The sequence below is a fragment of the Ochotona curzoniae genome, unplaced genomic scaffold (genome assembly GCF_017591425.1).
Source record: "Ochotona curzoniae isolate NIBS_2020 unplaced genomic scaffold, NIBS_Ocur_1.0 scaffold_4506, whole genome shotgun sequence".
NCBI lineage: Eukaryota > Metazoa > Chordata > Mammalia > Lagomorpha > Ochotonidae > Ochotona > Ochotona curzoniae.
The window spans coordinates 79310710-79336394 of record NW_024467119.1 but is presented as its reverse complement, the minus strand read 5'-3'; the positions used below and the strand labels follow the sequence as shown (position 1 = coordinate 79336394).

The 25685-nt window shown below is 42.9% G+C and overlaps 1 protein-coding gene across 5 annotated transcripts in view; it reads right to left on the bottom strand.

The window, feature by feature from the left end:
* ARFIP1 (ADP ribosylation factor interacting protein 1) overlaps positions 1-25685 on the bottom strand; it is a 125530-nt gene that overhangs the window by 57235 nt on the left and 42610 nt on the right. The gene's annotated exons all lie outside the window — the stretch shown is intronic.

The window sequence follows — 25685 nt, the reverse complement described above, 5'->3', positions numbered from 1 at the left end:
GGCCACTTGGGGAGTGAATTAGTGGACAGAAGATCTTACTTTCCAATAAAAAAAAAAAATCTTTAAAAAAATTAAAGGGAAAATGTTGGATATGAAAAAGGCACCAAAATAAACTGATCTTTTCATTCCATTTTTCACAAACTTTCTTAAGTGCTCTTGTACTTTATTATCTAGAGCAAGGCATACACATTTTTATCAGTAGTTGAAGACAATACATAAACAGCAAAGCATGCAACAACTTACGATGCAGTTAATAATTAAGAGGGGAAGATGATCACACATGCGTAATGATACATTACATAAAAACTCTCATTGAGACACATCCTGAGTTACAATAATGACAAACCAGGAGGACATGGAATGTAGGAGAAAGATGAGAATGAGAAAGGCTGAATTCTCAACATCCTAGAAAAACCTGAGGCGAAAGGATCAGAAGCCTGGGGCTGCCATGGCCGTGCTGCAGAGCACAGAGCCAGTAACTGCTTCAGGACAGCAGCTCAAGGTCCATGGTGAGAAATGGGTGGAAATGAGTTCGAGGCCAGATTAAAAAAAAATCAAAGAAAGCAGAAAATTTTGAGTATCGGATTTGCCTGATTTTTTTTATTAACGGTAGTTGAAAGTAAAACATCTATTAACTTCAGTGTGTAAAATCTCCACATTTTGGCAGGTTCCTACTCTATCTGCATCCTGAGATGCTATGTCACCTAGAAGGCAGGGGTGGCATTTCAGAAGGCAAACAAGATTTATCAGTGACAACATTTAAAAACTAGCTCTAGTTCCAAAGGTATCATAATTGAAAATAATAATTTGCAATGATTTAATGAGGTCATGCGATGTGATGGATGCAGTTTGGGCTCTGGGGTCTGGTTGGATAAAACACGAGTTTGAATCCTGGCTCTGCTGCTTCCTGAATCATGGCTACATGATTCCAAGCAAGTTGTCTCAACCGTTGCGTTTCTTTACTGCAAAATGGGGGATGAAGGTATAATAATTCTTAACCTCACAGATATTTAGAAAGCACCCAGTGTAACTTTTCTCCTGTGAACAGAACTCTTCTGAAGATGAACAGAGTAATAAAAGACTGGTTTTTTAATACTGAGCATTATACAAGGAGGGAAGATTGTATTTTCCATTTAGCATGAATTTTGTTGTTGAGTAACCCAGTACAAAATACCAAGGACTTTAATCAACGTACAGGCATGGGATTCTTAAGCGTCCTCAGTCTTAGTAATATAGTTCACAATGTATTCTTAATGAAATCAGGGTATGCCTCTATTTGAACAATCGGGTGATTATAGACTCTAGCAACCAGTCAGAGGTTACAAGTTTGAGAGGTCCAAGTTTAAAGAATTCAAGCAGTATATTAAATGATCACATTAAAAAAGAGATTTACTTTATTGAAAAGTCAAAATTACAGAGAGAAGGACAGAGAGAAAGATCTTCCATCCGCTGCTTCACTCCCCAAGTGGCCACAACGGCCAAAGCTGAGCCAATCTGAAGCCAGGAGCCAGGAGCTTCTGCAGGCTGTCCCACGCGGGTGCAGGGTCCCAAAGTCTTGGGCCATCGTCGACTACTTTCCCAGGCCACAGCAGGGAGCTGGATGGGAAGTGGAGTCGCTGGGATACAAACTGGCACCCACGTGGGATCCTGGCACATGCAAGGCAAGGATTTAGCCATGGAGATACTGTGCAGAGTCCTAAATGATCACACACATTTTTAACAGAAACTGTTTGAATGGAAGAAGATACAGACAAAGGCAGGAACAACATTACTTAAAAGAAAAGTGACAGATTTCATTAAAAAAAATAAAAATGGAATATATAAAAAAGAAAAAAAAGAAGAGAAGGAGGAGGCCTGGCGTTATAGGCCAGTAGCTAAAGTCCTCGCTTTGCACACGCTGGGATCCCATATGGGTGCTGGCTCATGTCCTGGATGCTCCACTTCCCATCCAGCTTCCTTCCTCGCGACCTGGGAAAGCAGTCGAAGACGGCCCAAAGCCTTGGGACCCTGCATCCATGTGGGAGACCCAGAAGAGGCTTCTGGCTCCTGGCTTTGGATCAGCTCAGCTCCAGCCGTTGTGGCCACTTGGGGAGCAAATCAGTGGATGGAAGATCTTTCTGTTTCTCCCCCTCTCTGTACATCTGGTTTTCCAATAAAAATAAATAAATCTTAAAAAAGAAAAAAGAAGAGGAAAAAGAATAGTTGAACAATCAGGAACTTCATTAAATATATCTCTTTACAGATGTTTTTATAAAGTACAGGTTCAGGAGAAATTAAAGGTTAGATCTGTCTTTCAGTTCCAAGACGACACTTCTGAAAACCTTAAAGGCCACAAGTTCACATATTTGAAAATCAATACTCTACATTCAGTAAGTTACGAGTTCAAGCAATTCTAAACCTTGAAACACTCCTGGCCCACTGCACATTAAATTCAACTCAAACTCTTTCAAAGAGATAAACTAACACAAAAAGAAAAATACTGATCTCTGTTGCAAAGTGATTTTTTTTAACCTTTTCCCTGTAATGCGGATAGGAGGAACTACCCAATTTCATAATCAGGGTCTATGAATGTTTCTTTCTGGCTTTCTACAGCAAAGGACAAGTTTATAATGCGTTAAAAGACACATGTCTGTGAAATCCTTGGTTTGTATTCATTCATTTATTCGTTTGACAGGCAGGGAAAGGAAGGGAAGGAGAGAGAGCCTATATGCTGTCTCCCTCTCTCCACCCGCCCCCGTTGGCCACCAAGGCTGAGACTGGCCTGGGCTGAAGCAATACGCATGGAGAAGTCCTACGAGCCTGACAAGCAGCAGCATCCTAAGCACTGTGCCATCTTCTGCTGCCTTTCCGGCTTATGAGCATGGCGCAGCTGGGACTCAGACCCAGCAAATGTATGCGGGATGCCAACAACACAAGCTGCCACTTATGCCCCATTGCATCATAACCTTGTACCCCAGCTCTCCTTAATACTCTATTATGTAAAATGCAGTTATGATTTTAGAACCCAGGGCTCTCTAGCATTTTGAATTTTCCAACTTACACAGTCAAACTTAGTCTTTCACAATTGAGAAGTAATCAAGAGGCTTGTTCATGACGTTCATTAATTTTGCCTACCTAATTACTTGATTTACATGGTGCACTTTGAATCAACAATCATGCAGTCTTAGTTAAGATCACAGAGACATCATCACTGTTAAATCTCATGGTTAACTCTCAATTCTCATCATTTTTGACTTATCAAGGCTGCACCGGATTCTGTTTTTCCCAGGTTACTAGCTGGGAGCTGGACTGGGAAGGGGGGCAGTGGCCAACTTGGACTGGCACCCATATGGGAAGCTGGCAAGACAGGGGGCAGCTTTACCAGCTATGCCACATTCGAAATCTCTTACATTTTCAATCTTAGGCTCCTGAAAGACAGGCATTGTCTTGCTTTTCCTCTAACGTCACCTGGTGTGTTTATGTTCTCTTTTGCTGATTCTACCATCCTCCCGCTTCTGGAGTCTGCAAAGATTCGGTCAGAGGATTTTTTTCTCCTATTATCTCATCGTGGGTGATCTTATCCTGTCTTTTGGCTTTAAACACTATCTATATTATCAGGAACTCCCAGGCCTTTGTCTAACTCCAGGACATCTAATCACACACTTGTCATCTCCACATGGAGATCAAACAGGGATCTCTACTTTGACATGTTCAAAATTGATGTCAAGAAATCCAGAAAACATACAACGGCTATTTAATGACACAAGTCAAGACTCTACAAGTTATTGCCATATTTTTCTCTCATATACCCAAACCATCAACAGATTCTATCAGGTTTACTGTCAAAATACATTCAGGATGAAATAAAATTCCACTACTACCAACCTGTTGTATATGAGCATACTTCGCTTAGATTTTTTTGAAAACTCTCCCAGAGGGCTTCCCTGTTTCTTTCCATGACACACATCCCCAACTTCATATACCATATGTAGAACCAGCACCCATATGGGATCCTGGCACAATCAAGGCAAGGACTTTAGCCGCTAGGTCACCACGCTGGGCTCCAGGTTAAGCTTTCTAATGACAACATGAATTGCCATTCCGCAAGCCCCCAAACCTTATTTTACTCTGCTCACAGCGGTTTCCCTTGTGTGATCTTGTTCATTTTTCTCTGCTCTCCTTACTGCATCACGGACTGCATGAGAACAGAGCTGCTACCTATTTTGCTCACTGTTCTATACCCAGCATGTGAAATAGAAGCTGAGATGAAGTAGGTATCCAATAAATACTTGTGGAATGAATAAACTTATTTAAAGAATTAAAGGATTTATGACTCAACACCCCACAAATTAAAAAGATGATTTATTTTAAAATGTAATGACTGTTTGCTTATTCTTACCATATGTTAAGACTTGCTAGGAAAAAAAAAGTATAAAGTGTAGTTGACTTGGCTGAATGTCTTGGCTGCCCTCACACGTTTTAAATGTTTTACCCAACTACAAATTTTCAGCTGACTTTAAACGACCAACTCTGGCATGCCTACAAGTATACCTACAGAAAAAAGGGAGCCACAGTAACTCCATGACAGTCACTGCTCTACACACTGCAGGGTCAGTAGTGAAGGAAATGAAGTCTCTCCCGGAAGATTCACACTCCAGTTGGTGAGGGAGGAGACTGATGGTCAACAAGCAAAAACAAGCAAAACTGGTTTTTAGGGCTTTTCTGGATGGTCCAATAGGAGAGTTAAAAAGTGACAGGCAAAATTTGTTACTTTCTAAATTTTATTTATTTTATTTATTTTTTATTTTTTAAATTTATTTTTAAAAATTATTGATTACATTGTATTATGAGACACAGTTCCATAGGTACTGGGATTCCCCTCCCCCCTCCCCCACCCCTCCCCCCCATGGTGGACTCCTCCACTTTGTTGTGAGATCTCAGTTCAAGATCAGTTGAGACACCTTCATTGCAAGCATATACCAAGCATAGAGTCCAGCATCTTATTATCCAGATAAGTTCATCTGCTTCTTGGGGAGAACTTCTCTGGTCTGAAGGTAGGGCCGAGAGAGCAAAATCCCGATCAATTAAAAGCCCCAGCAGCAACAACATATATCGCTATGGAATTAATTGACATAGTGTTGAGTAAACAATATGTTAAAACTACATGTAAGTTCTTAACAACCTCCTGCGACTATTTCAATGACATTTTAGCAATTGAGGTGCAAAACAGTTTTAAGGGGGTGTGCAGAGAATCTTTCATACCTTGGTGAGGAGTACTTGTTCTTTGTGTTCTACCTAGTAGGGTATGTGTGAGTCCATGCTGACCAATCTTTCTTTGTTGTTCTCTGCTTATCTATTCCAATTTGTGTGTGTAAGTGTGTATGTGTGTGTTTATTTATTTTAAAGAGATAAAAGAGACACCACAGAAGGATGGGGGAGACAGGGAGAAGGGAAAGTGGGCGATCTCACGTGCCTACTGGCCAGGTTCACCCCTTCGAGCAGGCAGGAGTCTGAAATTGTGTCTCCCTCCTGGGTGGCAGGGAACCTAGCACTGGAAGCATCACTTGCTGTGCAAGTGCCTGTCCCAAAGGTTGGACTTCAGAGGAGGAATGGACGGGGAGTTTCTCCAAGGAAATAAGAGGTGAGCAGGGTCCTGAACAAAGGAAGAGGGACCCGTGGTACCGTGGAACTTGTGTTATTTATCTAGTAGGAGGACTGAAATTAATCTGTATTGGAACTATTCAAGGCAAGAACTGCATGCACATATTTTATCTCATTAACTCTTAACAAGTCTGTAAGTGCTACTGTCATTCACACCTACAGATGTGTGCCACTTCACTACCAGTAATCTAGTCAGGACAATCATCAAGAAACAGACTAATCATAATGTACAATAAAATTAAGTAGTTACAAGCCATTGACTCAGAATTCTTAATCTGTCAAATTAAACTCCAGAACCACCTGGAGAGTGCATAATCCGGGGATGGGAGTGGCCTAGTAGGGAGATAGTGGGCACCTCCCTCTTGGATTACCACTCCCACTGGAGAGCACAAAAACCAGGACAGGGGTGGGGTGGCTATAAAGAAAGGCTCCTGCCGGTAAGTGTGTGGGCAGGATAGTAGGGTTGGTTGGGTTGAACTAGGCTTTAATGCCCACTGTCATGGAGGAGAGCTGAATGGGATGTTGGACATACTGAACAGGCCTGCGGTATATACTGACAAGCATGGGAACCAAGGTAGGGGGCAGGTCTGGTAAGGGTTATGGTGGGTCGCCCCAACTAGGCTGCAGCTCCCACCGGTTTATGTGAGGGCTGAGTACGAAGTGGGCAGTATCAGGCTGGACTGCAACACCCATTGGTTCAAGTGGAAGACAAGGCTGGAAACAGAACTGACCCAGCAATTGCAATACCAGTATGTGCATAAGCTGATTGGGGTGACGGATGGTGCTGGACCCTGTACTGGCAAACTCACACAAGAATCAGGTCTGGGATCACCTCAGACGAAGTTTCTTTGGAAATCTTTCCAAATGAACTGCTGATCTCAGCACCCCAACCATGAAGAGAGTATGTCAGCCAGCGGATTCTAAATAGATTTCATTGTGCTTGGAATGGCGATACTGGCAGCAATTCAGAACTGTTGAACTATCAAAACTGCTTGAGCAGGACCTTTGGAGAGTGCTTCACATCAGGGGTGAGAAGTTGGGTGGGACTTTTCCCTGTTTCTCCCCTGACCCCAGATACAGGGGAAAAATTGATATCAGTGTGGAAACAATGGTCTTACCCACTTTACTGTAGACCTTGATCCTTTGTACCCTAATCACTAAGTAAGAAGATTAAAAATAAATAAAAAATAAAATAAAATCATTGTTTTAGAATTTGCTTAAATTTAAACACATTGATATAAATAAGCTCTCAATTTGTAATTTCTTCCTGGTACAAAAAAGAACAACAGTTTTGATTCCACTTCACTTGTTCTATGTCCCTTAAGATCTCTTGGGACAATATCCTCCTCAACCATACACTGTTTGGGAATTAAAAAAAAACATTCTTTATATTCAATTTCTCTTTACTTCATATTTTAAGAAATGTTTTATCTTTTTGAGTCAGGGAAACAGAGACAGCAAATGTGTACACACTAATAATCTGCTGGTTCAGTTCCTCGGCAGGCAAGTCGGCACCTAGGAAACCAATCCTGGTCTTCTATGTGGCATGGGAATCATCTACTTCCGGATAACCTACAAGGCCCCAGGGTGTGCATCAGTAGAAAGGTGGAACTGGAAGGAGAGCCAGGATTCACACATAGGCACTAGGATATCATGTCAATGACCCAGGCCAGTGTCTTAAATGCTAGGTCCAAATCCATCCCTACTTGCTATTATTAGTCCAAGCCTCAGTCCGCTCATTTTGCAGAATAAGTAACCTATAATGTCCCTAATCTTTTTAAAATACCTAAATCAATAGTTTCAAATTTTTAATATTAGTTTTCCCTTTATTCAAACCAGATAATATTTCCCTCTGAAAGACAACTATCTCACTCTCAAAATAAAATTCTGTTAGGCCATCAAAATACTTTTTAAACTTTATAAGTTTGATTATTAAAGTCAACTATTTTTGGAATGGTTTCCTTGGATGTTTCCTTAAGTCTTGACAGTTTTTCAGAGCTGATGCTTCAGTGCAGATAACAGCTCTCAAAAAAGTATCAAAGACACGTCTCATAACAGGAAGAATAAGCCAACTTCAAATAACATACAGGCCCAAGATAGTTGTATTTTCTTTTTCTTGAAATTTATCTAAAAGAATGCTGCTCATCACATCATTCTCCTGCAAGAGAATACTGTGCAGGTTCCTGGAACAGAGGTCATGGTAGTAGGACCTTGGAGAAGGAGCGATCGTAACAGCCTACACAGTAGATATGACAAAGAGCTATCTCTGACTACCCACATTTTCAAGCATCTACAGACACATCTTCCATCTGTGTGCAGCCTCTAAAACACACACATTTTTTAAATTATATTTTTGACAATCTTTACATAATTCGGGTAAAAAGGTTCAAGGGCTATAGGAAAGTGGGTAAGACTATTATTTCCATATTGTTTCCTTCATGTATCTGAGGTAAAGGCGGATATTGAGGGAGAAGCTCCACCCAGTTTCCCACCCACCCCAGGTCCTGGATGTGGGGCATGCTCTGAGATACTTGCTCAAGTGGTTTCGATAGTTCACCAGTTATGAACTGCTGCCAATCTCGCCACTCCAAGCACGATGAGGTCGCTGAAGAATCCACTGACTGACATAGTCCATCACAGAGTCTCCATTTGCCCGGTATTTTGCTGCCAACATATAGTTGAGGTGGTTGATTGACTTGTTTTGTCTTCTGGTACACACACCTTTAGTCATGAGGATACTCCACCTCGCTCAAAATCCTGCTGACAGGCCTGCCAGGGATCCTTTCCATAACAAGGAAGAAAGCAAACAGAACTCAATTCTGCCCTTTAGGTGAGACAGGCAAAATCTAGAAAGTACTAAGCCCCTCCTAAACTGCCACTGAAAGGAGCTTAATTTGAGGGTAGCACAAATGGATCCACTCTAGTTCTAGAGAGAACCACTGTCTTGACAAAGACCTGGCAGCTACATGTGACACAAAATGACAGGGGCCATGGGGGAGGAATGGATTTTATGAGCTTGCTGACTATTTCTTGCAAAATACTCACTCTGTAATATACCATACAGCCTCATAGTTCACAAAAACCTAAATGCACTTTCTTTATAGAATCTTCAAATGTTTTACAACATCTCAGCCACAATACTGTACTTAGCTTTGTAACTTTTTACATAATTTGCCACTGCATTCACTCCTGTAGTTTCCAGAATGTTTAAGAGTCCATTTATAACAACATAAGGCCACTAATTTCCATTTTTAAAAATGTATTTTATTTATTTGAAAGGCACACTTAGAAAGATCTTCCATCTGCTGGTTGATTCCCCAATCTGCAATGGCTTGGGCTGGGCCAGGCCAAAGCCAGGAGCCAGGAGCTTCTTCCCGTCTTCCATGTAGGTGCTCCAGTCAACAATATGTGATGCCAGAACTGCAGGGGAAGACTTAACCTAGAATGTCACGGCACTGGCTCCTAGTTCCCATTTTATGTCACTGACATTATCCTAAAGCTAAGATTCTGCAAGGCACAGCTCAACAATTATACAGGAAAACGGAAGAGACCAATAGTGAAACTCTCTCTCAAGCTACTAAGAAGATGCATGAGTATTTAACTGTTTTAACACTGTATTTTCAAATAATTACGTGAAAATAAAATAGAATGCTTTTGGAAATAAGCTGTACGTATGTAAAATCTGTTTCAAATGATACAAATACTTGTAGAAACAGCTTTCATGAAGCTGTGAGAGGATATTCATTTTGAACCAAAGTAATTTGCCTCCATTTTGCATAATTTAATAAAGCTTAAAGTAAGAGTGGAAACACAAACTTTGGAGCTTCTAATCTAGCATGATAATTCACTTTTTATATACTTTTAAAATACTTCATTATCATCATCCTCATTTTATGATACAGTTTCATGGAAATTCACTTATAAATTAACATTAGGACAGAACCAACACAAAAGTAACAGGTAATATTCAGCAAGTATGCTTTAAAATAAATATCTTTGATAAGATGCACAAAACTGGGGTATATAAGCAGAACTAAAGATTAACTGATCTCTTTTGGGGCCAATGCCGTGGTGCAGCAGGCTAATCTCCTGCCTCCCAGCACTGGCATCCCATATGGGCACCAGTTTGTGTTCCAGTTGCTCCACTTGCAATCCAGCTCCCTGCTTGTGGCCTGGGAAAGCAGCAAAGAATGGCCCAAGTACTCAGAACCCGTGTGCGAGACCCAGAAGAAGCTCCTGGCTCTCAGCTTCAGATGTAGCCATGTGGGGTGTGAACCAGCAGGTGGAAGACCTTTCCTTGTTCCATTCTCTCCATAAAATTTGTATTATAAATAAAAATAATACATAAATCTTTAAAAAAAAAACTAATCTCCTTTTACTTAGGAACAAGAAGAGAAATCCTGAATAAAGAAAGATTCTCAAAGCACACTCTGTAATAACCAAAAATCTGTAAGGATCTCCAGGCATTCTAAACTACATTAATTCTCTTCTCCTTTAGTTTCCTTACACCATAGTCTCAACATCCTTCTCTTACCCACAAAAGGAGTATCTTCCAAAGCCAGGCTGCTATTGGAACAGGCCTCCATGTGAGAGCACGGGAGCTTCGCCAATGTCTCGTGGTTGCCTGCTTCTCTACCACCACCCCCAAAAAGGCATGATCACCCCAGCTCTGCTGCCAGGCGGGAGGGCTGCAGTCGTCTCAGCTCCCCTCTCCAGGGCCTCAAAGGTAAAGCCTGAGACGCTGATCACCTAAGGAGTCCGTCAGAACTGCACAATCCTCTCAACTGGGCCTTCTGGATCTCACTAATCTACAGTGTGGCACCCAGGAGTCAGAATTTCAAACAAGCAAGTCAGGTAAGTCTGATGCAAGTGGTCCTTGGTCTCCTGAGAGGACTTATGCTGTAGGGAACTGCTTTTCTGTCCTTTTACATCCCAAACTCAACCCCATTTCTATCCTCCATGTATCAGTCTACCTTGCAACCCTCTTTTCTCTCTACGCTCTCTCTACGCTGTCATCTGCTTCTTCCCAGTCAACCTTCAACACTTTGTGAGGGGTTTGGCCTAGTTAGGCCTTCCACTCTACTCCAACTCCTACTGCTAGCCTGAGTGCTCCCAGCCTCTTGCAGGCTATTAAGTACATTTTCAGGGAATGATTATCGTTCAGGTTGAAGCTTGCTCCAAATCTGATATATAAGATATCTAAAGTGGAAGCTTTCACAGATTATTAAAGACATCGCCCACTAATGGTCATGTTGGGTGGTAAGCTGCTATATGCTTTAATACAAATTGTGAACTACTTACGACAAAATAAAATATATTACACAGTTCTGACTACCCATGCTGATACAGAACGATGACACGTAACAACACAGTGGCGTGGCTTTTTTTTCTGTCAGTATACTTGTAGACATGTCAAAGTTGGACATTTGAAATCAGCTGGAAATTTGTAGCTGCATAAAACATTTAAAACATGTAAGGGCTGATAAGAAGATACATTCAACCAAGTATAGTATAATCTTGTAGAAAATGGAATTAAAGCTTTATTTTGATATAATTTTTGTTCTAAATCCAAGCATGACTTTTAATCCTCTATGTATTTTCCACTTTTTGAAAGCTCCTTAAATGCACAAGTTTTAAACCTGACTTACTTAATTTATTTTTATCATACACACAGAGCCACTCAATCTCACTCTCCCTGTACCTCTATCACTCATTTACTGAACAAGCATTTAACAAGAACTTACAGTACCATTACCTCTTGGTCACACCTACTCCTAGCCTAGATTCTAAGTAGTACAGAAGTATGATAAAAATGAAATCATGTCAAGTTTTATAAAAGAAATGGGGAAATGTTTGTCTATGCCTACATTAAAAATAATTTCTGCTAGAAATCAAAAACCTTATGAAAGACAGTTTTTGTTTATAAATAAGGGTACTGATGACACATGACGAGGATAGATAAGGCTCAAGAATTTCATTAAAAATTATGTGTAGTCACAATTTTAAAAATGAATCACCATCTAGAATATAATGTATGTGCATGAAATAAGTACAAAGTTTTGGTTTTTGATAAATACTACAACTATGTTCAATAGCTGAAAAGCAAATATTAAACGCATGGAGATTTGTATGAAATAAACAATCCTTGAAAAAAACATTTGTTGTGCCCCTAACAGGGTCCAAGACAGACATATGGTAAACCACTTTCAATCAAATCAGTATTGCCACTGACAGAGCTACTGAGTTTTTTGGATGTGAATAATGTAAACATCACGTTGTATTACCACTTGGTGTGGGGACAAACTGTTGCCTCATGCTACTCAAACTTGTAGGTAGTATGGCCAAAGTAGAAGAGACATCAAACGCTGAGCCCCACTACTATGCCATGCATTCTGCTGTTGAGCAACTACTGGGAACCACCCACTGTGCTGTGCTGTGTCCTAACAACTACTCCAGGCTCTGGGGAAACGCAGATAAACAATGAAAAAGGAGAAATGAATAGATGACCAATAAATAAAAAGCAGATAAAGAACTGGCACAGGATTGAGGAAGGTGGAATAGAGGGTAGAGGTAAGTCAAAAACAGGGCTCTGGCAGCTTCTTGCATGTGCTCAAATGTAAACAATAAGGGGTGGGCATGACAATTAAGGTGCTAATCCCATTCGGTTCCTGCCAAGGAACAGGGGCAGGCTCCAGTCCTGCAGCAGACTCCAGCTGAGCTCCTGGCTCTCCCCTCAGCCCAATTTACACAGTACAGCTCTCATTCTCTCATTTAGGAGTAAATTAAATAAACACTTTTATTTTATTTTTTAAGTCCATCATTCTGTTATTTAAGTGTGTCCTGACATTACTGGTACAGACAATGGCAGTCAAGCATCCTATGTCAAGATGCATCTGACAGTTTCATTGAGAGTCCATCTTTCATTTGGAAGTAGAGATGCCTAATGCACTGTATTTTCACATTGGTTATTCAGTAGCATGTTACTTAACTCCATGGTACTGTAAATCTTTTGTTTTATCTTTATTCCTGCTGTTGATTTTGCTTTATGGCTTCTCATTTAAGGAAATATATAGTAACTGCGCAATAGAGACTGTCATATCCAGATGTGAAGATACAATGCAATAGAATAAACATTTTTTAAAGACACGAGTTAATTATAATAACACTAACAACAAAAAACACACACCTAAATTCAAACAATTAAAGATATTCTTGAGGAAATTAAGGATAAAACAAGATGTATTGAATCTACGAATACACTATTCTCTTATTATTACAAATAAGTTGAGAAATCTTTTTTTTTTTAAGATTTTGTTTATTTTTACTTGAAAAAGAGTGAGCAAGAGAGACCTTCCATCTACTGGATCATCCCCCAATGGCTGCAATGGCCAGAGCTGGGCCAGTCCTAAGCTGGGAGCTAGGAGATTCTTCTAGATCTCCCATGTGGGTGCAGGCACACAAGTACTTGCAGGGAGCAAGATCAGAAGTGGAGTACCTGAGCCCAGCACAGTAGCCTAATGACTAAAGTCCTCACCTTGCATGCGCTGGGGTCCCATATGGGTGCCAGTTCTAATCCCAGCAGCCTTACTCCCCATTCTGTGTGTGCTTGCCTGTCATTTTTCAGATTCTGGAAATAAGGTAATCAATGACAAAGTTCTTATTCTTACATACTCACAGTCAAATAACACAAGCTTCTCATACAGCTACTAAATACTAAGAAGTTTAATTACAATCTCAGGGGACTTTCTCCTCCACTGTGAAGTAAAGCAGTGAGTTCCAGAGCCTGCCAAGGAACTTGGAGTGAACCTCTAGCTGGCGATTTAACTCAAAACTTACAGACACGCTGGGTTAAGACTCAGGGAACCAAAGAACCCACTGGTAGGGTTCAGGGGCTTCCCAGCTCTCTATAAGAAATGGTGGCTTGTGCAAATCCATTTTTCTAGAGTAAGGGTTCACAGAAGACACTATCAATTTCTGTCCTGAGACTTTGACAAGTATCTGTCAGCTCACACTTAATTAGTGAACAGTCTTAACAGTCAGTTTATAACAGTCAGTTATAAACTCCTAATCTGATATCTGGCCAAATTTGTAATTGACAAGTCAAAGAACAATTTGACTTCAATTTTTATTAAAGATTTTTACAAGCACAAATACTTTCTCATGAAAAGCTGAGATAATACTGAGCTAATTATCTTAACTTCTCCATATCTTAATAAAACCAGTAACACACCTAAACATATTATCCTATGAGGCAACGACTAAACTTGCAAGATCATTTCTAGGGGGAATGATTCCTTTAGAATGTCCACACAAACGTGGATGATGAGACGGAGTGTATCCACGGCCGCTCTTACAGAGACCAAGGAAGGAACTAAATGAAAAGGATCTGCAATGAGGAAACACAAGTAGCTTTCCTTCCATCGCCTGTATCACAGTGACACCAACTGGCCAATTCAGTTATGACAATTTAACAAACTTGATTTTATAAGTATGCATTAAATAAAAACCACTGTGAAGATTTTAAACAATTAGGCAAAAAAGAAAGATGAATGTAACCGAAATACCTCAGAAAACCATTTGTGATCCAATTTTATCTGTTAGGTCTTATCAAATCTAAGCACTACATTTAACACACATTTTCTCAATGAGGCTCTCCATTAAAACAGAGAACAGATTAGTGGTTATAGAAAATGTTCCAGTTGAGGGCCTGGCGCGGTGGCGCAGTGGTTAAGGTCCTCGCCTTGCACGCCCAGGATCCCATATGGGCGCCGGTTCTGTCCCAGCAGCCCCGCTTCCCTTCCAGCTCCCTGCCTGTGGCCTGGGAAAGCAGTCGAGGACGGCCCAAAGCTTTGGGACCCTGCACCCGCGTGGGAGACCCGGAAGAGGCTCCTGGCTTCGGATCTGCATAGCATTGGCCGCTGCGCTCACTTGGGGAGTGAATCATGGGACGGAAGATCTTCCTCTCTGTTTCTCCTCTCTGTATATCCGCCTTTCCAATAAAAAAATAATAAAAATAAATCTAAAAAAAAAAAAAAAAAGAAAATGTTCCAGTTGTTTCTCAGAAAGGAAAGCGAGCCAAAGTTTAAGTGAACATACGCCTGACACATCTTGAGTATAATTAATGCAAACAGACAAAAGTTGCTGTTGAAATACCATTTCTACTAACAGAGAAAGGAGTCCACACTTAAGTTTTATTTTAATGAAAGCATTTTAAATATGTAAGAGACTTCCATGACATGGATGTTCTTAAAAGCAGATACAAAAGGAAACCAGTCGGACAGGGTTCAGTCCTTTAGGGGTGCGGTGGGGTGGCTGGATAAAGTGGATCCTGCAGTCCTTGGAGCCCTGCCCCATAAAGCACACATCAATCAGGTAAGACCTCCACGACAAGCTCACCTTTGTTTTCTCTTTCTCTGCTTTCCAACAGAAAGGGAAATCACACTGTAGGGGAATCTACAAGTAAACTTTCAAAGCAGTAGATTACTGGCTCTGACTGCATAATCAAAGAACTTCCTCACGTTAAGATTTCATCCACTTTAGGGCCCAGCGCCATGGCCTAGCAGCTGAAGTCCTCGCCTTGAAAGCCCAGGGATCCCATATGGGCACCAGTTCTAATCCCAGCAGCTCCACTTCCCATCCAGCTCCCTGCTTGTGGCCTGGGAAAGCAGTCGAGGACGGCCCAAAGCTTTGTGACCCTGCACCCACATGGGATACCCAGAAGTTCCTGGTTCTCGGCTTTGGATCGGTGCAGTACCGGCCGTTGCGCTCACTTGGGGAGTGAATCATCGGACAGAAGCTCTTCCTCTCTGTCTCTCCTCTCTGTATATCTGACTTTGTAATAAAAATAAATAAATCTTTAAAAAAAAATTCATTCACTTCAGTAAGACTTCTTAAGTTAAAAATCTGTAAAAACCAAAAACACAACTCTCCAGTGCAAACAGCAAACATTCCTAACTGGAGTTATGAAAGGGTTCGAGCAACAAGAAAATTCTAGAGGAACTACCACCAGATTTCAAGGTTGCAGCTGGTAGCTGCTCTAGTTCTCATCACTGCAGACAGAGCAGTGCTGTTTCAGGCACAGACCACAAGACCAAGAAATGAAGCAGAAGGGCGTGAACAGTGCCACCCAAACGTGACCACTGATGAGCAGCAAACTCCTTACCGAGAGAAGACAGTCTTGGCCCCCTCCGCCTTTCGGACGTATATAACTGTATGTAACTTGAGGAGTACAATATTTTGTGTATATACTGACACGGGATTGTTCTAACCAAGCTACTTAACATACGCTTCAACTCCTAAAGTGAATTTTGTGTGTGATGAGAATACTCAAAATATCCTTAACAAATGTCAACTCTAAAAGATACAATGTTTAACACAGTTACCATGTATGGTACAGACCTAACATTAGGTTTCCAAAACTGATTCACCTTATAATTAACTGCGACTTTGTGCTTTTTGATGTTTCTAGGCAGCAAGTTCAGAGTTTGGAAGTCACACCTCCCCTATGTAATCCTTTTGTCCACCTGAGCCGTGGCACCTGAGGGGGGCAGTGTTGCGCTGTTATGTGACCACTCCCCTCGCAAGCCCCTTCTAAGGCTGCACTGGGGAGCAGGCTGGCTCTCTTGCCCTTACTCAGATGTAGTACTCACTGCTGGGGTTCCTGGTGCATCCACTTGCTCTCTGGCTTCCCCTGGACTTACTCTAGGACAGAAGGTAGCGATCTCCCTCCCTTGCCTTTTGCTTTTTGGCCCACTCTTCGGAACATGGCCCGTGTGTGCCTATGTTCTTCACCCTATGAATAAACTTGAGCACTTGTTTAAGCCAAAGCAAAAACATAGGAAATAAATATTTAGTCCAAAACCTACACTAAAACACTTTTACCAATCTTTCCACCCTCACCTCCTTTCTACTGTGTTTCTATGAAATGGTCTTTCTGACAAATATTTGTTATCTCTGATACAACGTAACTTCATGCAAAATACAAGACAAATAGATATACAGGCAAATATATATACATATCCACCCAGAGGAACTGTATTGTGGAGACTAGAATACCAGGAAATGAAGACACCTCGCAGTATACAACTCTACTCCTGAATAAAAAGGAAGAAACTATCACAGATTTTATACCTTGCCTATAGCCCTACGATGCCCTAATGCACTTGAACAGCAGAATGATGGTCCTGTGACTGCTGCTGAAGGACTTCTGTGCTGTAATAACACGGGATTAAACTGGGGGAGGGCAGAGAGAGACACAGAAGGTGGAGGGGCAAACCCCTATACCTACAAAATTGTAATATGGGGAAAATGGCCTTTCTTAAATTCTACCCATAAGTGGAATCACATAGCATTTGTGTCTCACTTATTTCACTTAGCACCAATGTCCTCCTGTCACACAGAGCAGGATTCCCTTCTTTCTTCTGGAGAAATCGTATTTCAGTATGCATCTGTATAAAAGCATCTTCTCTGTCACTAACCCTTCAATAGCAATCTAGGCTGTCTCCATAAAATGGCTGCCGGGAGCAGTGTTCCAACAAATACGTGGGGCCCAGACAACTCCTTGAGATAGTCTTTTTATTTCCTTTGAATACAGGCCCAACAAGTGGATTGTTGGAGTCTCTGCAAGGTTTTCCACACTGGTTGTTTACGATCCCATCTACAATACAGAATATATGGGCCCTCTTTCTCCACATTCTCCCCAGCGCCCACTTACCTTCTGACTTTCACATATCAGCCATCCTAACAAGTGGGAGTTGGCATCTCATAATTTTGATTTACATTTCCCTGACAATTACTGTTGCTAAGTAGCTTAGCACATACTTGTTGCTAATCTGTGTTTCTTCCACTGAAAATGTCCACCTGGCCCATTTTTTGATGCATTTATTTACTTGTTTTCAAAGGCAAAGACAGAAATAGGTTGCTCTTACCTGCCAGTTCTCTCCCCAGATGACCGAAAGGACCTGGGCTGGGCTGAAGCACGCAGCTGGGCCCGCTACCCTGGCCTTGCTGGGAGCTGCAGGTCCCCACCCGCCACCTCCCGGGAAGTGTGGCAGCAGAAGTTGTAGTCAAGACTAGGACTAGGACTCAAATCTAGGTCTTAATAGCCAGACTAAATATGTCAACCCTCCCAGTTTTTAATTGGCTCATTTGTTTGCTTTTTAACTGTGTGAGTTTCTTGTTGCATTTATTAATCCCTTACTAGAAATACGGTTGCAAATATTTTCTCCCATTAAGTAGAATGCCTCCTCACTTTGTGGCCTGATTCCATTTCTGCGCAAAAACGTTTTAGTTTGATACAGTCTCACTTCTCTATTTTAACTTTCACTACCTTTGACTCAGATGTTTTATGCCCAAAAAAATCACTACAAAGACTGTCACAAGGCTTTCTCTCTATCCTTCCTTCTGGAATTTTTATGGTCTCAAGTCTTAAATTCGTTTTGAATTCACTTTTATTTCTAGTGTCAGATAATGACCCACTTTCACTCTTTTTTTTTAAAAGATTTATTTTATTTTTATTACAAAGTCAGATATACAGAGAAGAGGAGAGACAGAGAGAAAGAGCTTCTGTCCGATGATTCACTCCCCAAGTGAGCGAAAAGGCCGGTACTGCGCCAATCCGAAGCCAGAAACCAGGAACCTCTTCTGGGTCTCCCACACAGGTTGCAGGGTCCCAAGGCCCTGGGCCATCCTCCACTGCTTTCCCAGGCCACAACCAGGGAGCTGGATGGGAAGTGGAGCTGCCGGGATTAGAACTGGCACCCATATGGGATCCCTGGGCTTTCAAGGTGAGGACTTTAGCTGCTAGGCCACGGCGCTGGGCCCTACTTTCATTCTTTTCACATGCAGACAGAAGGAAATCTTTTCAGAAAATAATACTGGACTAACTGGGTATTCATTTTAAGGAGGCACCTGAACTCTACTTCACACCACACAGAAAAACTATACCAAGCTGAACCACAGACCTTATGTGACAAATAAAACTTTCTTTTTAAAAAAGATTTATTTATTTTTATTGCAAAGTCAGATATCTACAGAGAGAAGGACAAACACAGAGAAATATCTTCCATCTGCTGATTCACTCCCCAAGTGGCCACAACGGCCAGAGATGAGCCAATAGCCTCCTCCAGGTCTCCCCTGCAAGTGCAGGGTCCCAAGGCTTTGGGCCATCCTCAACTGCTTTCCCAGGACACAAGCAGGGAGCTGGATAGGAAGTGTAGCAGCTGGGATATGAACAGGTGCCCATACAGGAACTTGGCACACGCAAGGTAAGTTCTTTGCCACTAGGCTATTACACTAGCAAAACTCTTAGAAAAAACAGTGTGTTGTAGATAATAGGTAGCAAATGTTTCCTACAAAGGAAACAAAAGCAATCACTAACTATAGGATGAAGCATTCATAAACTGGACATCACAAAAATTAACAACTTCTATTCATCCCATAGTACCATTAACAACTGTAAAAGCAACTCACACACTATAAAAACGTGTGTGGGATATATACATCCAAACAAATTATTTATATCAAAATATATTAAGAACTCATATGAATAAATTAGAGGCACACAGTATGAAAATGGCCAAAAGGCCTGAAAAGTCATTTCATAAAAGGCAAAATTCAAGTAGTCAGAAATAATACAAAGATGTGATCATCATTAATCATCAGAGAAATGCAAAAACAGTGGGATACACTACGCCCATTAGACTAACGTTGAAATATTCTTGGTATAAGACTGCCAACAGCTGGTGAGGGTGCTGGAAAATGGCAACTCTCACTCACTGTGGATCCAGCCATCATTCGGTTCAATCATTCTACCGTACTTCACTTGCTCGTGTTCTGGCAATTTCTTTCTTAGGTATGTACCCAATCGAAATGGGCGACTGCATATATCAAAGACGTGGTCAGCGTGCTTATATGTACAGCCATGAACTGGAAACCTAGAAACTCATCAACCAAAAAAAAAAAAACTGTATCTACAACTTGTGGTACATTCATACAATGAAAAACTATCAAGAAACAATAAAATGTTACCATAAGCAACAAGCTGAATGAACCTTTCAGGATTAACACTGATCCCTAGTGATCCTCAGCCTTCCTGAGACTGGCTTGCAGGATACTCACTGATGAATAGGAATGTTTGTTCTCTGCTGTGTTCCCCCAAGCCTAGCCCAAAGAAGATACTCAGTACATATTTGCACAGTAGGAGCTGCACTGTGGTACAGGGAAAAAAAGCCACAGCTTTCAATGCCAGCATTTCAGGTTGGCGCCAGTTCGTTTGCTGGATGCTCCGTTTCCAATCCAGTTTCCAGCTAATGGCCTAAGAGCTGAGGTCCCTGGTTAGCCATGTGGGACACCCAAAAGAAGCTTGTCGCTCCTGGCTTTGACTTGGTCCAGCCCTGACTGCTATGCCTTCTAGGAGTGAAGCAGTATACTTCAGTTCTCTTTATCCCTCTCTGTAAATCGTTCAAATAAATAATCTTCTTTAAAACTTTATGAATATAAAAAGAAAAACAAACAAAATTTATGAATACACTTGTGAAAGGAGCTATTAACAAAAACAGGATGATGAAATCATTAAATGAAGTCTTCGTGAACAAATTTATAAACCGGTAACCTATTACTTAAGTATGTTTTAAACAGTCTAGAACCTAAGAAAATCCTGTGTGACCAGAACTTAAGTCTCTTTGTTCTATGAATCACTATATATTGGGTCACAGATACTCAGAAACCTAGCTAAAATAGCTGCAATTAAAATTAACTTTGGGGCCCGCCACCCTTCTGCACCCGCACAGGAGGGCAGTGGGCTGTGGGGGCTTGGAGGTGCGGGGTTGCGAATGGCCCGGCTGGCAGGGACATAGGGGGTGGGCCTGAGGATTTCCCCACATCCTTGGTCCCAGACAGGGTTGGGGGAGAGGAGTGGAGAGCATGTTGGGCTGCTGGTGGACCAGGCTTGGGGAACACTGATTGGGCCTGGGTTTTGGATGTGTGGAAGAGTAGGGTCCCAAGCCAGCACACGTGCCAGGAGCTTGGGACCCTGGTGGGCAGGCAGAGGTCCAGGCGAGCACACCCTGCTCCCCATGCCCCCTCTGCCAGAAGACTGAGCTTAGGAAGGCTGTGCAGGGAAACCCAAGCACTCCTGGGCGCAGACTGTGGGTTGATCAGGGGAAGGGGCAGGGGATGTGTGGGAGGAGGGTTGCTGAGGGAGTGTGCTGCAGGTGAGGGTGACTTCTGAGGGACTTTCACTGTACTTGCAGATAAGCAAGGGGGCTACAACAGAGCAGTTTGAAGCAGGGAAGCTGGAGGACCTTTATGGGTAAAACCAATGCACCAGCCTTTGTGGGAGACCTGAGCTGGGCTACTTATCATGGGTTATCGCCAACCACCACTCACCAGGCAACACTAAAGCTAGGGCTGGGGGCCAACCTGGCAGGGCTAGATCACAGTACCTGCCAGTGAGAGTCAGAACAAAGGACAGGCAATGTCAGGCTGGGCCATGACACTGACTAGCATGCAAGAGACCCAGGTCTAGGGGCAGATTCTGTGGGCCCACCCCTGTGCAACCACACTTTCCAGTAGTTTGCTTAAGAGCTGGCACTGGATAGGAGACAGGGAATGATGGTCCAAGCTGCAGTACCCACAGGCATACACTTCCCCTACCCCTTCCCCTGATCAACCCACAAGAATGGGGTATGGAGCAGGTCAGGCCACAACATCCACTAGCTCATACAAAAGCTGGAACAGAAGGGGCAGACTATGCCAGGTGGAAGTCTAGCACCTGCTGGCACATCTGGGTCCAGGGGTGGGCTGATGGGGGAATCTGGGAAACCCCCCTGGTGGGCCACAGCTCCTGTTGGTGAGCATGCGATTCAGGCCTAGGTGTTGGTCAGGATAGGTAAGGCAACTCCATCCATCAGCAGGTGCATGGGAAAGTTCTGGAGGGGGTTGGACCTGGCAAGCCAGGGCAACCCAAGCCCACTGGAATGTGCAGGAAACAGGATGGAGTGCGGGTTATGGCAGGCAAGGCTATCACACTGACTGGCATGCATGAGCCAGGGATGGGAGCAAACTATGCAGGATTAGGCTGTAGTACCCGCCAGTGACAGCTGGAACTGGGGGTGGCCTGGGTCAGTCTAGGCTGCAGCATCTGATGGCAAAGGCCAAGACAGGGGATAGGCTGTGAAAGCTGGGTCAGAGCAACCACTAGCACTCACAAGATCAGTGGCGGATAACAGGCCTGGTTGGGGAGTTAAGGAATGCCCCGGCTGGTTTGTAGTTCCTGCTGCTGAGCTCAAGAGACAGAATGGAGGGTGGCAATCTGAGCTAGACATGGCTGTATTGTCCATTGGCATGTGTGTGTACAGGGTCTGGAGTGCCTGACTGAGCTAGACTCCAGCACCCACTGGTGCTCATGAGAGCAAGGGTGGGTGCAGGACAGGCTGGGTGAGGTATTGATACCTTCTAAGCCACAAGAGAGCAGTGTCTGGGCGTTGACCAAGTGTGGCTGGGTTGTAACACCCAACAGTAAGAACTGGAATGGGAATGGGCTGGTTGGACAAGACCACTGTTCCTGCCAGGACAGGAGGTAGACTAAGTCAATCTGGACCAAGGACCAACAGTATGCGTCAGATCTGTGACTGGAAAGAGACCTGATAGAGGAGCTGAGGGAACTCCTTTGTCAGGATGCAGTCCTTGCAGATGAACGCAGGAAACAAGGTTGGGTGTAGCCCAAACAAGGCCAGCTTATGGTACCCACCAGTATATGTGCAGTTCAGGTCTGGGGGAGGTCAAGCTGAGTCAGTTAATAACACCCACTGGCAGATGTAAGAATCAGGACGTGGTGCAGGACAAGCCACGTTGGGACTGGGGGCTGGCTGGCTGGGTTAAGTTGTACCACCCAACAGTATGAGCTGGAACCAAGGGTAGACTGGGTTAGGTCAGGCCACAAACTTGCCGATAAATGCTGAGGTGAGGCAGGCCATGTCAGATTGGACTGCAGCATCCACCATTACATACAACATTTGGGGTTGGGGATTGTAGAGGTCTCCCCTGCTGGGCCACTGCCCCTAATGGTGAGCTGGTGAGCATGAGAACTAGAACCAGCAGCAGAACAGGCCAGGCAGGGTCACAATGCCTGCATGTGAACTGGGTTAGGGGGACAGCCAGGCTGGGCTAACTGACTATATCCACTGGTGCATGCATGAGCCAGAGTAAGTGCAGGATGTCTGGGCATTGCTACAGCAACAGCTGGCAAGTGCTGGGACTGAGGGCAAATCCTGTAAAGCTAGACTACAGAACCACTTGGAGAGTACAAGATCAAGGAATATAAGTGGACCCAGTTGGGAAACGATGGGCACCTCTCTGATAGGCTGCAACTTCCACTGGTGATCATGAGAACCAAGACTAAGGGTGGGCCTGACTAGACAGGTGGTGGCACCCATCAGCATGAGTGCAGGCTGGACAGTGGTGTCGGTTGGGTTGAGCTAGTTTTCAATGACCTCTGATGTGTAAGAGAGCTAAATGTGATGTGAGATAGGACTAGACCAGTCTGCTGAAAATACTGGCAAGCAGAGGAGCCAGCGCTAGGGTAGGCCTGATAGGGGTTATTGGGGACCACTCTGGCTAGGCTGCAGTTCACACTAGTGTATGTGAGTGCCAAGTGTGTGATGGGTGGGATTTGGTTTAAATAAGAGGCAGGGCTGGAGAAAGAACCAACCCAGGAACTGCAACTACCAATGTATGTATGTGGGAGATAGACTGAGTTGGGCCCCATACTGACAAGCACACATGAGACAGGTCTGGGATCATTTCAGATGAGGTTTCTTTGGGGACCCCCCAACTGAACTGCTGGACTCAGAGCTCCAACAGCTGGGAGAATCCCAGAATCTGTGGTTTGACCATGGAGTACACATGTCAGAACTGTGTCTGCTCAGTGAGTTAGACCAGTGGACAGATACCCATATGTACCTGGGGGCTATGGCAGTCCATCGAGCCAGCAGAAGATATCTGGTATCTTAGCAGAGGAAGGAGGACAGAAAAAATTGGCCAACTACCCCAGCCAGGTCTTGACAGCAAATATCTGGGTGAATGGAGACTCTAAGGTGAACTGTGTCAGACAGTGGACCTTGGAAGGATTTCCTCACTCTTGGAGCAACGAGATCGACAGTGTTTCAAAATTACTGAAACCATTCAAGTGGAAACCTTGGAGCATGCTCCACGTTGGGGACCCTGGGATGACACTAGGTGGCCATCCCCCATCCCTGAGCACTGAGGCAGTTGCGAGGCTTGGTGTAACATTCCCCCGACACCACTCCTCTCTTCTCCTAACATAGGATGAAGAAAAAGAATATTTGGAAACAATGATCTCACCCACTTTCTCCTAATCCTCGACTCCTCCGACCCTAATCAACTAAGTAAACATCATCAAAAAATAAAGTTTATATTTAAAAAATTAAGTTTGGGTAAAATTAAGTTTGTTATAGTTTAGATATGGTCTGCTTCTGCCAAAACTCTAATTAAAAGGTGGTAGCCCACACTGGGGTGTTAAGAAGTGAGATCTGTAACAGAAATCAATGTCTCTTTTATTTCCTTTTTCTTCAATGTATTTGAAAGGTAGAGGGAGTGCATGAGAGACAGAGAAAGTTCCTATCTGCTGGTCTGCTCCCAGTGGATGGGACTGGCTGGGCTGGAACAAACCTGGGAGCTGGAAACTCAACCCAGATCTCCACTATGGGAGGCAGGGACCCAATCACCTGAGCCATGACCTCCTACCTCTCACAGCCTACAATGATGGGAAGGTGGAGTCAACAGCTACACTGAGTCCTTGAACCCCAAGCACTCCAATATTCTAACTGGCACTGTAAGTACTAAGCCAAATGCCTGCCCATAGATTAATGTCCTTGAGAAACTGGAGTGGTACTTAAAGAGAATGCACTGACTCTTATGAGAGCGGGATATCACCAAGTGCATGCCCATGCATCCTCTTCTCTTCCACACGTACCCACTTGCCTCTGCCACATGCATTCCCGCCACGTGATGCCACTCACCAAAGGACACAACATGAAGCTCTCAAACAGAAGGCAGCCACTCATTCTTAAACTTCCCTGCTTCCAGAGCTGTAGCCCGCATGAACTTCTTCCTCTGTCAACTACCAGTGTCACACATTTGATTACTGCGTCAGAAGAGACTAAGACATGAACCTCAAGTCTGAAGACGTATTATTAGTTCTTTCCAAAAGCACTGTTAAGGCAAGAATGAATGAAACTGTCTAATGTCAATTAAACAAGTGGTAATCTCTAGAGATGTTGCTTGTTACAACTACAGGACACTATCAGTGTTCAGTAGAAAAAGGACACACCACAATGTATAGGTCAACCCCCCCACAACACCGAGTTCCAAGTTCCTGACCCACAACATCAACAGTGCTGCAACTGAAAAATCTAGATCTGGGTTATTGTTTTCTGTTGAAGAGTTCTATTTGTAAACATACAAAGCAGATAATCCTGTTCAAACTACAAAATAACCTGAGCATCTTTCAACTGCTACTTTCCAAAGATTATGAAACTGTATCATTAAAGACAGTTAAAGCTGTACTCTTGTATCAAATGCCACAAAAGGGGAAGTTCAATGTAAACAGCTCCAGAAATAAGTATCATTATCATTTCTGATATTAACATACACTAGTCAGTAGTATCCTCATGAAAGATTTTTATCACAGCTATAAAAACTAAGATTAAATGAATGCTTGCTCAAGGTTACACTGCTAGAAATGGCAGATTATCTCTAAATTCTTGATATTCCTATTAAAAAATAAGTTTCATTTCCCGAGTCAGGTGACATGTTAAAAAGTGAACAGCAAAATTAGGAGCAATTATTTAGAAATTATGTACTAGTAATTGGAAGAAAAGAGAACAGTACTATTTTAACGAATATTTTATAGTTAAAATTATCATATCACACACACATTAAGGGGTTTCAGACATATGCCAAAATTGTCAGACATGCTCTCCTTCTGGTTAACTACTGAACATAACACCAGCAGTCACTGCCCT